This window comes from Mirounga angustirostris, unplaced genomic scaffold (assembly GCF_029215605.1).
Source record: "Mirounga angustirostris isolate CCGP_5_RB_7025 unplaced genomic scaffold, mMirAng1.0.hap1 SCAF_7, whole genome shotgun sequence".
Taxonomy (NCBI): domain Eukaryota; kingdom Metazoa; phylum Chordata; class Mammalia; order Carnivora; family Phocidae; genus Mirounga; species Mirounga angustirostris.
The window spans coordinates 140,993,756-141,010,182 of record NW_026991715.1 but is presented as its reverse complement, the minus strand read 5'-3'; the positions used below and the strand labels follow the sequence as shown (position 1 = coordinate 141,010,182).

General features: G+C 46.4%; 1 protein-coding gene across 2 annotated transcripts in view; it reads right to left on the bottom strand.

The window, feature by feature from the left end:
• The window catches only part of RETREG1 (reticulophagy regulator 1), a 128,010-nt gene that overhangs the window by 49,188 nt on the left and 62,395 nt on the right, over window positions 1–16,427 (bottom strand). Inside the window, exon 1 of one of the 2 annotated variants that reach the window (XM_054504716.2) lies at window positions 13,161–13,179. The exons of the other annotated variant lie outside the window; for it this stretch is intronic. The gene's annotated coding sequence lies outside the window, so the exon portion shown is untranslated. Of the gene's footprint in view, window positions 1–13,160; window positions 13,180–16,427 lie in introns of those variants that run through there. 2 annotated transcript variants of the gene reach the window in all.

Here is a 16,427-nt window from a genome sequence, read left to right as displayed (position 1 = left end):
TGGGCCACCCAGGCATCCCTTATGATTTTCTTAATAACATTTTCTTTTCTCTAGCACTTCATTGTAAGAATACAACATATATATAACATACAAGATATGTGTTAATCAACTGTTCATGTTATCGGTAAGGCTTCTGGTCAACAGTATGCTATGAGTAACGTTTCTGAAGAGTTAAAAGTTATACCTGGATTTATCAATTGTGTAGGGGATTGGTGCCCCTAACACATTGTTCAAGTGTCCACCATAGGTTGCTGATTTTTAAACTATGATATTTAGGAGTTAATGACCATTGGAATCCAAGAAGCAAAGTGTAAACACTGCAAGTAACCCTTCTGAATAGTCAGTGGGTTCACAACAGCAAGGGTGGGGTAAGGGAAGATGGGGGAGAAGAGCAGGAAATGGTGGTGAACAGAGTACAGGAGTAGCCTCGGGAAACACTGACAGGAGGAAGAAGAGGCAGTCTGGCTATGGCTCAAGGAAGCCCCGAGAAGACTGTGAAACAGGGCAGGTGCTAGGACCTCCTGCGTCACAGCACCCTATGGCACTGGCTTGTTTTTCTGTTGTGTCCTGCATGTCTTGAGACCCACTTCACTGCGCTAAACATGGCTTCTAAAAACTCTGGTGTGGGATCCCCTCTCTGAGGGCCTGTTGGTCACTTGTAACCAGTTTCCTTCCTACTTACTCCCCCACTCCTCTCCTTAAAACAGTGGACATATCTCTGTATCAAGCTGATTTCTTTCTCTCTGGCTCCTCCCATCCATCCCCAACCTCCCCTACAGAAAAAACAAAAACAAACAAACAAACAAAACACTCTTCTAAAACTCCAGGAGGAATATACACGCTGGTAAAAATCAAAGCCAAGGGGTGCCTGGGTGGCTCAGTTGGTTAAGCGTCTGCCTTCGGCTCAGGTCATGATCCCAGGGTCCTGGGATTGAGCCCCGCATCGGGCTCTCTGCTCTGCGGGAAGCCTGCTTCTCCCTCTCCCACTCCCCCTGCTTGTGTTCCTTCTCTCGCTGTGTCTCTGTCTGTCAGATAGATGAATAAAATCTTTAAAAAAAAAAAAAATCAAAGCCAAATGTTCTCATTGGTTCAAGCGCCCCTCGCACAACACACCCATCCTGAATAGTCTTGCTTGCTTTCTTCTTTAAAGCTCTCTTCTAAGTCTGCATATGTATTTCAGGGGTGAAGTTCCTCAACAGAGAATCTCTGGTTCCAAGAAATTTAGAACAAATAGCCATAGGAGAGAAAGAACTCTGGCAGGTCCCAATGCTCTTAGCAAACATCAGGAAATGGAAAATTTCTAAGCCCACAAGTTGCAGAGACAGAGGTCTGTGTGGATGGTAAGAATCGGAGGGATTCTCCAAGAGTGGCCCACAGCTCAAAACAAACATCCTCTCTTGAGCTTAAACATATAACGCTAGATAAAGCACTCATAAGCTGTTTAACTATGGATTGCATAAGACTTATATGTTGATCCTCTTTATCACATTTTGCTTATGTCAGTGTTAAAACTTATGTTTCATTCCTTAACTGATAAAATGCTTCCTGGCTATACATTCACCCAGTATTTTGTGGAGAAGCCAAGCTGAAATGAAGACTTTTCAGCTTAACAGTCCTATAATAGTTAATCATCATTTCCATATTGGTTTTGTGGTTATGGGCTGGGTGACCAGAAAGCCTCCTCATCCCTTTTCACCACATGCCATCTGGCTCCACTGTGGCCTTGGCTGGGTGAGTTCCACCTGCTGACCCAGCCTGAGGGATGAGAGATCTCTCAGACACTGAAAGAACCTCTCCTCCAGGCAATGGGGTTTGGGGAAATGTGCTCCCAGGCCAATATCCTACAGCCTTAAGGCATTTCTGACGAGGAACCAGCCCCTTTAGAAGCAGATGCAACAAGAAAGGCTGAACATCTGCTGGTATTGATAAGTGGGAAAGAAGAGGGCCCTAAGAGACCTCACCACCGCTTCTTGTAGAGGGCAGATTCCTCCAGTAACCTAACGGGACGGCGTCTCCTTAGTGCCTCAACCACTGTCGGACTGATAATAAACCCGGTCTCTCGGAAATGTGGTTTGCCTCCTTTCGGCCACCACATGGTTCCAAACGATCTGCTCATAGCAACTTTAGGGCATCCTGTAGTGATTTCATGTCTATCAGGTCATGAGTAGAACCCCGTCCGTGACTAGCAAAACCATGAGCTTTAAAAATAGAGACAAATCCAAATGTGAACTGTAAAGGACCTCGGAAGAGAAATCAGGTCCAGTGAGGCTCTGATGGTGTTCATCCCCGACTTCCTGTCTCTAGGAATTCCTTATGATGGGTTTCCTCCAGCATCCAGAGCTTGTCTCCCATAAGCATACCCCAACTTGTTTTATTTTAATACATTTTAAGTTTTGGAAGAATTTTAGATTTGTAGAAGAGAGACAAAGACAATACAGAGAACTCCCATACACCCCCTCCCCCCACCTAGTTGCTCTGAGTGAACAACTTTTATGACCCCAGTACATTTGTCACAACTAAACCCTAGCATTGCAACGTCCCTAGGAACAGAACTCCAGACTTCATTTGAATCTCACCAATTCCCACCCCCACCCACCTCCTTTTCCTCTTCCAGGATCCCAATTGAGACACCACACTGCATTCAGTTGTCCTACCTTCTTAGCCTCCTGTGGTCTGAGACCTGCTCAGACTTGCCTTGGTTTCCCCATCTTTGCAGTTCTGAGGAGTATTTTGGAGGTATCAAGTATTCCGGAGAATGCCCCTCCATTCGGATTTGTCTGATGCTTTTCTCACCATTAGACTGAGGTTGTGGGTTTTAGGGGAAAAAGGTCACGACATGAAGGGCCCTTCTCCTCACAGCATGTCAGAGGTTCATAACATCCACATGACTGCTCCCTGGTGATGTGAACTTGCTCACTTGGAAAAGGCAGTGTTTGCCAGGATTCTCCATTATAAAGGTATTGTTTTTCCCTTTCCATGCTGCAGTCTGAAAGCAACTCTAAGTCCAACTCCCATTCACGGGGGCGGGAGGGACGCACAGGGACACAGCTCTACCTCCTGAATGGGGGTGTGGTGACTATAGAATTTGGAATTCCTCCCTCAAGTAGATTAGTCCCCCTCCCCATTCACTTATTTATTCAATCATTTGTATCGGTGAAGACTCAGCTGGACTCATAAGAACTTATCATTTGGGTTATAATCCAGCGCCCTGTTCTTGATTGCGTTGCTCCCATTGTTCCAGCCGCAAACTGGTTTCTGCCCACCTGCCCCTTCCGATGACTCCTCTTCCCACCCCTTCAGAGACGTGGAGAGACCACCTCATTGCCCTCGTGGCACCGCTCCACTCAACCTGCCCAACCTTGGCCCGTACTCTGCCACTGAGCCTGGGGTTACCCGCAGTGTACCCAGTACCCCACAAGGTTATCTTTTTTCCTTCTCACTCTGTGCCCCACCAACCAAGAGGCGACACCAGGACCAAACCCAGTGGTCAGAGGTGGCCTGACCCAGGGTAACGAAAGCCTGTGCACCCATCTCCATGGACATATGCAAGACAGGGTACTATGTATGCTCCTTCTTGGTGTGAGTGGCATCGCTGGAGGTGAGCGGAGTGCGCGTGTGAGCTACTTCCAACGTGTTCTCATCAAAGCCGGGAACAACCTGCCATTTTTTTTTTCCTTACCCTGATAAAACTTCCAGGATCAAAACCAACTTCAGGTTTCCTTTCCACGTGTGCCATTTGTCCTTACCTTTCATGTTCCTTTCCTATTTTGAGTACTAGAGGAAGCTCACGGTTTAAAAATGGAAACGAGACACTTGGCTTCTTTTACCTGCACCTCTTTTTAGCATCAAACCATGGCAACGCCACATACACAGTCCACCATAAATTTCCACAGTGGATTCACATGGCCAGATGCTGCTTTCCAGCCTCTTATTTATAACCAATGCCAACTGTTTATATCAAACTTGACTTCATGAGACAATGAAACCACGAGTCGTATGGAAAACTGTGGAGGGTAGGGACTTGGGTAAGACTCCTCCTGATCCGGTATCTGGGTCCATCACGAGCAAGTTAAAATTTAAAATCTCCTCAAGTCCTAAATATAAGTGAAGAGCAAGGACAGGCCGTGTCTGAAGCCATAAGAGAGGACAGGAAGCACCATCTGCGGAGAGATGTGCAAGAGAGGACACTATGTGTACATAACGTTTTCCAGGATGATGAGTCCCCTTCTCAGACCCCATGAAAGCACCACTGCCCTCAAGTAAGGAGATGGACAGGGAGTCTTGCCAAAATGAGAAACAGGTGTTCCCAGGCTCTTCCCTGTTTATAAACCCTCAACACTAGAGTGAGGCTCCTCCTAGGAGAGGCATTAATCAGGGTTCTTCCCAAAGGGGGACCTAGCGGTACCCCTCAGGGTCCCCCACGGGGTAAGAGTCATCCCTTTAAAACATGCTTTGCTTGGTTTTACTTGAAATTATCCCTGAAAAAGAGGATGTGGCCACATGCTTGTGCTCTAACTAAATCTGTCATACTAGGGCTGTACGTTCAATTTCTCTACTGTGAACAGAAAAGTGCTCGGGGAAGAAGGATGGCAGAAATGACTTCCATCAGTGCTAGCTGGAGAAGCTTTTAGATGTCATAGATGTCACCTGATAGAATTGGTAAAAAAAAAAAAACAAAAAACAAGTAACAGTATAAAGTGAAAGAAAAAGGTATTTATCCGATTTCATAATTATTTGTGGAGGCGTGACCTCACAATCGAAGGGGCTGGGGGATGGGTGAAATAGGTGATGGGGATGAAGGAGGGCACTTGTTGTGATGAGCACCAGGTGTTGAAGGGAGTGCTAAATCACTATATTGTGCACCTGCAACTAATATATAACTATACTGGAATGAAAATATTTTAAAAAAGAAATTTATTGAAAAAGTAATACAGTAACTGGTCACATGGTTTAAAGACTGATGGACAGACAGGTGGTTGCCAGAGGCAGCGGGTGGAGAGATTGGGTGAAGGTGGTCAAAGTACACAAATTTCCAGTTATAGGACAAATAAGTCCTGGGGACATAATGCACAGCATAATGACTATAGTTAACAATACTATATTGTAAATTTGTGGAGAGAGGTGATTTTGAAAGTTCTCATCCCATGGAAGAAAAATTTGTAACTATAGCAGGTGATTTGTGGTCATCATTTTGCAAAAATACGTATCTCTAACCATTATGTTGTATATCTTCAACTTATACAATGTTATAGCTCAGTTCTATCTCAGTAAGACTGGAGAAAAAAAGATAAAACTAAAAAAAAAAAAAAAAAAAACTGATCCAAATAGTTGTTTATAGCTTGGTTGGTACGATTTCCAGTGACTGATTTTTTAAAGTGCTCCATCACAACTTAGGAGTGACAACTTGTTCTGCAAATATGTTACGCTCAGAAAGTGGCCCTAGTTTCAATAAAATGGACATGAAGGGAGAACAGGAAAAGGAGCATTTTCAAGCTAACATGGGATGTAAATAAGATGTGATTTTATATGCTGAACATAACTAAATTAGCAAACAGTGATTTTACAGTGGTTACAATTAGTATGAGTAGAAAACTGGACCCTTCATTTTTTTTTAAGATTTATTTATTTGACAAAGAAAGCACGCACACATGTGCATGAGCGGGGGGTGGGGGGGAGGCAAGGAGAGGGAGAAGCAGGCTCCCCGCTGAGCGGGAAGCCCGGTGTGGAGCTCGATCCTAGGACCCCAGGATCATGACCTGAGCCAAAGGCAGACGTCCAACCACCTGAGCGACCCAGGCACCCCAAACTGGACCCTTTAAATTTATATGCCTGGAAGCTCATAAATTCCAGGTGGCCAAAAGCTTTCCGGGATCCTGGCAGCTAAGCGGGCATCACATCTGAGGTCCCCCAGTGTTGGCGCATGCTGCATTCTGGGTGGAATGGGAAATCATCAAAACAGCTAGCTCTAGCTGGTGTGTGGAGACCAGCTCTTTGTGATCAAGGGAGGAGAGGCAGCCAGTGAGGGATGAGAGCGGGCACAGGTTCAAGGGGATGATGGGGGCAAGGGGTGTCTAGGACACATCCTAGAAGTGGAGCCAAGCAGGTTTACTGATGGACTGAATGTGTCCATCAGGAATAAGGGACAAGGGGAAACAAGGAAAACTTCCATCTACTCACTAGAACACACAGTTCTAAAGGCAACAGGACGCCCGACATAGTAAACCAGGTGAAAAACCTTTCTGTCATCGGTCAGATAGTAAATATTTTCAGGTTTGTGGGCCATATGGTCTCTTCACAGCTACTCAACTCCCCTGTTGTAATACAGACAATAAATGAGAATGACTGCAAGCCATCGTTTGCCAACTCCTGTACTTTATACACAGGCACAGCCCCACAAATTATAAAAGAATATGTGTCTGTCTATAATCAATCAAAGAAAACTACCTGGAAGGAACTATTACCCCAATATTACTAGTGATTATTATATTTATGGTATATTATAGTAAATATAATATATTATACTAGGCTTCTCTTCTTTTGTCTGCTTTCTTTTGTGTATTTGCAAAACTTTTCCCATGTATGCATTCCTTTTGTAATCAGATAAAATCCACAAAAGAAATAAAGTCTGAAATTCTACTTTTAAAGTACACAAAAGAAAGCAAAGATTTCTGGGGTTCTGTGTTTTGGTGACCTGTCACTGATCGGACTTTTTAAATGGTGATTATTTCATATAAAAATACTTATTAAAAAGGTCATCAGTAAATACGTTTTACATCAGTAGCTGACAAGAAATAACCTGTGGTTGTATTTCCGAGAACCAGCGGGTGCCTGTGTGAGGAATGGGGAAAGTTGTTTTTTATTGCATTGGCTGAGTCCCTGGAAAAGATTGCATCTTGAATTAGCAGCTTGACTGTCTGCTGTCCAGATAAATATTGTGTTGCTATGACTGAGATCGTCCCCTGCCCTGTGGGTCACCCTGCTATATAATTAGCCTCTTATCATTTCAGGTGCAAATCAAACCAGCCACCCTCCCTGTCAGTGTGGTAATTTAACAAACCAGAAACACTCTTTTCACGGATCAACATCTGATTTAATAACATCACCATCCCACTGAAGACACCTGAGGACTATTTGGCGGCAACGTTCAACAGCAAGCCGAACCTCAGAGCACCAGCATCTTGATGAGTTCCCAGCTATTGCAGCTACTTGAGCGAATCTTTTTTCATGCCCTTAACTGCATCACTGCACATTCTGTCGGTCCACCCGGAGGTGGCACAAGGTAGAGAGTGCAGTTTAACCTTAAGTGTCCTTCGGGAGGACAGGCGCTACCCTCAGGCTCCCCCATTCATGTTTATCCCGCATGGTGGTCAGGTTCATCTTCGGTCTCAATCAAGTCCAAGCACAGCCTAATGTAGCTCGACCTGCGTCCAGAGGGCTGTGCTCTATATTCCCCTCCCCTGCCCCGCCATCACTTGAGATGGTGCCCCCTGCCCCAGAAGGCCAGGCCACCTGGCAGCTCCACGGCCCCTCTGCCTACTCCTCTTCATCCTCCCTTCCCGGGTGATCCTCACAAACACGCTGTACTTTCATGTCCACCGCACCGACTGCTTCCAGGAAACCCACCCCGGCTAGAGTCCTCGGCTCTGTTTCTCAATCTCATTTACTTCACAAAGGGGGTTGTAACTCCTTGCCTGAGCAGTGAACCACTAAAGGGCAGTCTCTGGTGTCCGATCCTCTCACTGTGCCGGGCACGGTGCACGTGGTCCGAGGGGCACTTTGGCCACGTGACCCCTGGAGCCAGCCTGCCTTGGTCTGCCACTGGCCCTACCACCTGCTGGCTGTGCGAGCTCAGGCAAGCCCCTTAACATTTCTGTGCCTGTCTCCTTATCTGTAACGTGGGATAACAGTAGTACTTCATACGGTTGTGAAGACTCAGGGCATACACAATGTTGTAAAGTGGACTGGATTCGGATTTGGTATAGCAGATTGAGTGAGAATATAATCATATGCATAACACTGGGAAGAGTGTGGGCATTTTGACTGTCCCACTTAAGTGTTTGCTTTAAAACAACACTCAAGAGATGAAGAGCTTCAATCTCACATTTTCCACATTGCTCTCTCTGATCACTATGATCTTTCCTTTCTCTGACTTTCATCAGAATATCAACACAAGGAATGGATGAATGAATGAATGAATGATGAATGAAAGAAACAATCTTTCAGATCTCCTGTTCCTTCATTTTGGGTCCCTCAATCCTGCTAGCCAGCCCACCCTTTGATGACAGATGATAATAATAGCAGCTAAGGAATGTTTACTATGTACTGAGTGCTTTCAGTTAATTGTTTCTTATAATCCTTAAAATGTCTTGAGGAAGGTACACAGTTACAGAGACTGAGGTTGAGCAGCAAAGTACCTTGCCCAGGGCCACAGAGCTTGTCAATGGCTGAGCCAGGGCTGTTTTCCTTCTCTTGAACCACCCATTGCTCATGCCACAGTTCTAGACTCATCATAGATCTTATTAATTACATAGTTTGGTTAAATGGCTGATTCATTTACTAATGCCAATTGCAGGCCAAGCACTAGGAGGGCAAAGATTAGAAATGGTCCTTATCATCCCCAAGTGTAAGTGAGACAAATCAACAAGAGATTACAGAGCAATGTGATCAGTGGTATTAGGTATTAGGACAGGAAAGTGTAGAGTGATATGGAATCACAAGGTGAGCATGAGAGATAGGCCTGGAGGGTGTGGTGAGCAGAAAGGCTTCCCTGGAAAGTGATGTCTCAGTGACAGCGAAGGAAGTGCTGGGGTTGGGGGCAAGAAGGAGAACTCCAGGCAGAAACAAGACAATCTGATGGCCACAGAGGAGGCGTCATCAGCGGGGACTGAAGGGGTTGTGAATAGGAAGTTCCACTCACCAAGCATTAAACAGGGTTTCTCTTAACAAATTAGGCAGTGCGCAGCTCTGAGTTGGGCTTCTCTTTCCCAGCACAAGCAGTGAGCAACCTGATTAAGAAGGCTTCCCCCAGCTGTAAGTCTCCTTGCCACCCGAGGAAGTGCCATTGGTTAGGAGAGCATCAGGGAATGTGTCAGACCCTGTTCCAGTACACGGATTGCTGGGAGGGAGGGAATGGACCCATGTCCTCCTTGGCCTTGGAAATCTCCCTTAAAAAATAGACACAGATCACACAAGGTGCCCTGATAGCCAATAGAGACCCAATGACATTGAATGTCACTGGCTTGTCACTTGAGTCTCTGGGTGTCAAGGTGATAATGCAGTTTTCTAGAACATCAGGGGTTTCATCTCAATTTACTTGTTAGTGTTCAAAAGGTTTTTTTTTTTTTTTTCCCTTTTATTTCTTCATGCTGGGTCTCCATGCAGACAATAAAGGAAAGGTTAAAGCAGTTACCTAGATACCACTTAAAATATTTTACAGGGGTGCCTGGGTGGCTCAGTTGGTTGAGTGTCCGACTCTTGGTTTCAGCTCAGGTCATGATCTTGGAGTTGTGAGATCAATGCCCAGGGTCAGGCTCTGTGCTCAGCATGGAGTCTGCTTGAGATTCTTTCCCCCTTCCTCTTCCTCCCACTCTGCTCCTCCTCTAGCTCACACTCTAAATCTCTCTCTAATAAATAAAATCTTAAAAAAATTTTTTTACAAAGTATACCTGTATGATTTGCATATTTCTCAAGAAATTCTGCAAATTATCTGAACATGAAGATAACCGCATGAATTCTCTGTGTGCAGTTATAGTTGGAGTGACCACAGTGTAAGTCAGCCTTGAATAAGCAATAGGGGTTCCTTGTTCATCAGTATCATGGTTTTGTAAACTATTCAAGCTCATACAACATAGCTCATGGAAGAGACTGTAGTAAAATTTAAAATAATGTAACTTTGAAGATAGATAATTTAGAATCATTTTATCCCATAAAATTAATAGCAAATCCTAACAGAAACACAAACATGTATTTATACAATATGTTATCTGAATTCATTGCATGTGGCACTTTGGAAAGATCTGGAAAAAGGTGAAGGAATTTTAGAAAGATGTCATGCTGGATTCTAGACTTTAGAGTTGAAAGGAATTTGCAAAAGACTGAAATGTATACTTTAGCGGCTGACAAGACGAACACCAAAAGTCCAAGATTCTCTTAACTGTTTAACCCAAGAGTATGATCGTTACCCCATTCCTCCCCACCTCCCAGGACAAATGCCAAATTTCAACTGGGGAGGAACTAACACAAAGGCAGAACAACCTAGATGTCTCTAGGTCTAAGCCTTTCTTGACTGATGCTCAGAAAGGAAGGAGAACTGTCTACATGGTAACCGGCAGATGTCTAACAGGGAGCCCAAGGTGATTATGGTGATATTTCACACCCTCATGGTCTAGGACTTGAATGACCCACAGAATCATCCAGGGTTCCTGATGGCAAGTAAGGCTGACTTATTCTCACCAGTTTGAACAGAAAAGGAATTCACAAAAGGGTATCCCAGGGAGACTAGACGGGCCAGAAAACCAGGTCACAAATGCCACCAAAATCTCACCACAGAACTGCTCCATCAGAAATACCAGTGGATGCACCTGGGCAGCCCACATAACACTGGACACTCTAGAACTCTCACCACCACAACCTTGTAGAAAGCGTGTCTTGACTGCCACCCTCACCAGAATGGATTCCATTAAGCCTGCTTTCTTCATTACCAGCTTCATAATCCAAAATGGCATCCGTGCATCTGGCTGGTAGAGCTGGGTGACATGGTTACCTCCTAGCTTCAAGGAAGCCTGAGAAAGTGAGCTCCAGCTTCTGCTGTGGGAAGGCAGGGTCTCCCAAGGCAGAAAATTTCTCTTCATGGGAAAGTCCTTCAAAAAGGTCTAGGCAGCCAAAAAGAAGGACATAGTTTCCCTACACCCACTGATTTACAATAAAGAACATTTTATCAACAGCAACAACAAAAAATGAGCATCAGAGTATGTTCAGAGTAGCTGAGACTTCGATTATGTGTGAGAACTATGCTGTCTACACATACTCTAAGAACTGAGACACCAGCTACCTGCTGGTTTGAAGCTGTGTGGAGTGAGGCTCCCCAAGGTTATCATCTGAAGTGCAGACCGCTCCACGCTGGGCCAGCCCTGCTGGAGAGCGATGATGTATAGAGCGGGTGGAGAGGAGAGATTACCCTGCATATTCTAGCCAACCTTATCAAGGCCAAGGCAATCATGTGATAATGTGTGAATGAATCAGAAGGGGTAGCCCGGGGAATTTCTGTACTCAGAGCAACATTCACACTTCAATTCCAGCCAGCTCTCATTTCCCTCTTCTGAGTTTTTACTAGTCACTTTTCACACAAGACTCAGAAGCTCCATTGTATTACTTTGCTAAGAGTAGAAGCCCCCTCCAAATTATATGCTGTACCAGGGATTGCCTCGTTGATAAAATATCCCTGCCAAAAGTCCAGAAGGCAATGTCTTCTGCTATCATCTTTCTTCTGGAAATGATGGTCTCTTTAAGGGAGACAGATGAGATGGCTCATTCATTCACCAGGCATTTTTACTGAGCATTTATTAAGTGCCAGGCACGGTGCTGGGTCCTGGGCATACAGGAGTGGAAAAGGAGGCATGGTCTCAGCTTCATGGAGCTCCCAGGGTGTTAGAGAAGCTGGATATTAAACAAGTGAGCCTAGAAAGACCCATTCTGTTAGAGGCTAGGAGAAGCTGGGTCCTAAGGAAGGAGCATTTAAACTAGAGAGCCTGTACGTTTTTTTCTTTCTCGCTCTCTCCCTCGAATGTACACAAGTGTATTTACCATCAGCATCAGTCCTTACAAGATCTGAATGCTCTACTTGATCTCAGTGACTCCACGTGCAGAGAGAGAGCCCTCCACCCAACGGGGTTGTCGTTTCTGAATGCACACTGCGTTGGCGCGGACGGAAGTGCTAGCTGCCATGCGTGACTGATTTAAAACTGCACGGTGGCGAACATCCTTTTATCTCCTTTGGAGACCACCTCTCCCGCCCACCCATTTCACTTCTCTTGCTCGAAATGGACCATCCAAAGGCTGGGATGGATGGATATTTGCAGGTCAGCTTTCAAGAAGAAACCTGTCTCTCCCCAGAGGTGGCCTTGACATCAGTGAACCACTCGTCGGTTTACAGAGAGAAGCTCTCACAAAACGCCCCGAAGCTGGACAGTGTTGACAGATCCCAAATCGCTCCTTTCGCCTTCAAATATGAAGAATCTGATTACTCACGGTGGTGACAAGGGTGACAGGATTATGAGTATAAGAGATTGCCTCACAAAACTTAAAATCACCAAGCTGGTTCAACCCCTGGGACCTGGGCTCACCAACACTCCAACACATTCAACTTCTCTCCCAAGGCGCCACCAAGACACCCAGGTCTCAGGACACATGTGTCCCATTTCACGTCCTTTATTCCCTCATCCCCGTGGAAAACACGAACTCCACAGACGTGTCAGGGTATGCTGCGTGGAAAACACGCGGATCATCACGGGGTCCTACAGCTCTCTGCTTTCTCTCTCTCCAGAAGCCTGGAGATCCGTGCACAGTGTTGAAGGTGCCACACCAAAGAAGGGTACCTGAGATGGTGTTTTATACAAATTAGAGCTGGACTCTCTTGTAACTATGGGATTCTGAGTTCACCTCAGGCTCTTGTTTTGGGAGAGCATTCTGGCAGACTAAAAGGATATTTTTTAAATATGGATTTGCCTGGGGGCCCCCGAAGATGAGCCCTTGGAGTAGGGGAGAGCATATCCGTGGCCAGAAAAGGGGCTCTACTTTGCCAGGCACGGTGCCAGGCACGCCACAATAGTCCAAAATGGCAAGAGGCCTGATCTCAACTGACAGCCCTTCTGGATCCTTCCCTCCTCTTCCTCTGACCAGCCCCATGCCAATCTCACTCTGTCTGTCTTGTCCCTTAGAACATGAGGGCACGCCCTGAGCAGGACTGACCAGCTGGCCTCCGACAGCCAGGCAAACACAGGAACCGCTCTTACTCCCGGAGCCCTTATCGAGGGGCCAGGCACCCTGCGGCTCTCCCCGTGCTTTAATCCTCACCGCGACGCCCGAATTAAATAGCATTTCCCACGGATTAAAAGGGACGAAATGAGGCTTGGAGGTGTTGTGACTGGCCCAGGGCCGGGTACCTGTGAAAAGAGCTGGGTGATGCGGCAGGCAGGGAGCCTCGGAGCCTGTTCTGGAAATGCCTCCTCTCCTCTGCTGGAAGCTGCCAGCCTGGGGCGTCCAGGCCTCATCAGCCAAGCGGAGAGCTGCCAACCACTGCAGCAGCTACAACGTGGGGCGTGGGCGAGAATGGGGCACGGTGTGCGGTTAGGACCACGGATCAAACAAAGGCTGTATTTCTTTAAAGGGAAAGGATGGTGCGAGGCACGGATGTGGGGGGCGGTGGCTGTGCAGAGAGCAGGAGGAGCGGGCTGCAGCCTGCGGCAGAGTGCGTTCCCACGGCCTGGCCTTTCCCTGCGCAGGCCAAGGAGAGAGTGACACCCCTGCCTGGGGACGGCTCTCTCAGACTGCAGGCAGGGGCTGCTGCTTTTGGACCAAATGTCAGGTGGACAAAGCACAGGAACCCTCAGTCCTCAGGATAGTCCCAGAATATAGAGGAGTTCAGCTCTCTGGTAGATTCCAGTATGTTCTCGGGAAGGAGCACAGGATCAACTCAGCCCTTTCATTTTAACTGATGTGCGTGAGGTCAGACACAGGGTTCAAGCAGGGCCGAGATCAGGACCAGATGCCCACGCTGCGCAGCCCCTGGCCTTGGAGCAGACTCAGAAACTCGAGCACCACCCCACCCGCCTTACCCAAAACCCAGCAGATGGCGCCTGGCTCCAACTCCAAAGACCAAGCCGCCAGGCTCCGGGCCTCTGGGAGGTGACTGCTCTGGGCGGCTGGGGGATTAGTGTGCCTCCTGGCTCCCCTGGGGAGTCCTGCTGTGAGCATGGAAGTGACTGCAAGTCAGGGGCTTTTTCAGTTCTCCCAGAAGATGAAGATAACCAGTGACAGAGACAGTGACAGTCAGATGAACCGCACACGTGCCATCCCGGGTTAACTGCTGGCCATGCTGGGTTCATTCTAGCCTCCCCAAGACTCTGGGAAGGGGTTCCTATTATTACACCCATTTTGTAGGTGAGCACAGTAATGTAGAGAAAGGTGTGAACTCCAGTCTATCTAACCAGGATGCCCCAACTCGCAGTACCTCACCCCAGAACTGAAAACGGAACGAAAGCACCCTTCTTCAAAGCAAAGCTGAGGACTCTTTGTAAGAATCTGTTACAGGCTCATTTTTTTTTTTTTTCCCAAGATTTTTCAGAGGTGACTGAAATCATCTCTTCAGACATAAAGCTTGAAATTCCACCACGAGGAGACTCAGAGAACTCTGCTGAAAGAGCATTGTTCTGGGAAGGGCCCCAGCATTTCACTTCCACGGGGCTGCAGACATCCATAAAGGGGGACCCCAGACCTGAAGGCAGGGTCTGTTAGAAGGAGCCTGGGGGAAATCAACAAGTTTCTTTCCTCCTGTGCTCATGTGCTCTGACCCTAAGCCAGCCGGGAGAGTCCTTGGCATTCAGTGACTAATCAGATGATGGGCCATGAAACACACCCCTGAATGTCATCAGAGGCCAGGCATTTGCACCAGGAATCCAGAAATAAGCTGTCACCACAGAGATGTGTGCCCTCTGGAAACAATTTCCAGAACATGTTTCATAATCTAGGGCGGGGACTTAGTGAGCCAGACAGGAAAGGTCACAAGGCAGCCCCTGGTCCTGCAGTGCCCAGCCTCACCTCCTCCTGCTTGCTGCCCTGTCCCCGGGCCCCCTGGTCCCCTCCCACCAACCACCAAGAAAGACAACTGTCCTGGTACCAGTGTCCTGTCATGTCCCTTCATTATCACTTAAGGCAGGTTCCATCTCTTCATTGCCTTGAACATATTTTGAGTAACTGTCAAAATTTTATGAGTATTTTATTCACCATTTAGATGTCAAATAATCACTGGTACCAGATTCTCCACTTATCAAATATGCCTGAATTGAATGGCATGTTTTAAAATAACTTTTCTTTCTTTTTTTTTTTTTTTTTAAAGATTTTACTTATTTATTTGACAGAGAGAGACCCAGCGAGAGAGGGAACACAAGCAGGGGAATGGGAGAGGGAGAAGCAGGCTTCCCGCGGAGCAGGGAGCCCGATGCGGGGCTCGATCCCAGGACCCCGGGATCATGACCTGAGCTGAAGGCAGATGCCTAACGACTGAGCCACCCAAGAGCCCCTAACATAACTTTTCTCTTCAAAGTAATATTTGCTCAGGGTAGAAATGTGTAGGACACTTTTAAATGAACGGATAAGAATTCTGCCCAAGGGAAGTACACATTCAAATGATTTTTTTAAGATGTAAAATGCATTATAAATTATATTCCTGACTGCTTCATTGGTTAGGACAGGCATTCAGGGAGTAAATTTACAAAAATCGATTCTTTGGGGCCCTTTTTAGTGGGAATCTAGGGACCCAAAGTGAACAGCTTTCTCAATCTGGCCTGGATCTCCCAACTAAATTAAATTACCAACACAGTTTTATTTCCTATGGCAATGACTGTTGTCTTATTGGTGCATTTTAAGCCCCTTCTTAGGAGCAAGTCAATTACCTCATTATGCTTGTTTATTGAGCAGTCATTTATGAAGTCAAGAATTGATCAAACTTGAGAGGACAGAGTGTACCTGCCTAAAGGGGCAGAGCTGATGAGGCTTGACTCAGAGCTCAGGATTAATGTTTCTGTCACCTGGAGACACAGGGCTAATAATGCATTCACTTCTACCACAATCTCAATTATTATGGGAAGAATCTAAAAATTGAGAAGATGAAACTCTTTGGTTCCCATCCATTCAGGAAATTTGCACGCATACAGGTGAGTAAGTCACTCCTGCACTGTAGGAAGATTAGATCTGGGAAAGATTTAGGCTTGTTAGTAAATAATTTGGAGCTAACTGATGATTAAATGCAAGGGATAGGGAGAAGAGAGACAGCAGTATGCCTGTTCCAGACAAGCCATGGGTGCTGGGCACCCCGCATCTATCAGCTCATCCACATTCCACGGAACCAAGCAGGGACGACCCTGGTGTCAGCTGGGGGATCAGGGAGGAGAGGATTGTCTAACAGGGGTGATTCAGAACTAAAGGGGGGAAAAACATCAATTCAGTCAAGTGACAAGTAAACAAGTATCTTTTATATGGCATCCCTGTGCTTGAGCGATTCCAGGATAGACCACCACCCTGGTCCGTGCCCTGCCCCAGAGCTAGCATGTTTGAAGGGACAGGACTAATAATCACACTCTTGTGTAGTTCATTAGCTAAAACAAACTGCCTCAATTTCACCTTGACTTTGCCCTTAGAAACAAGATATAAAC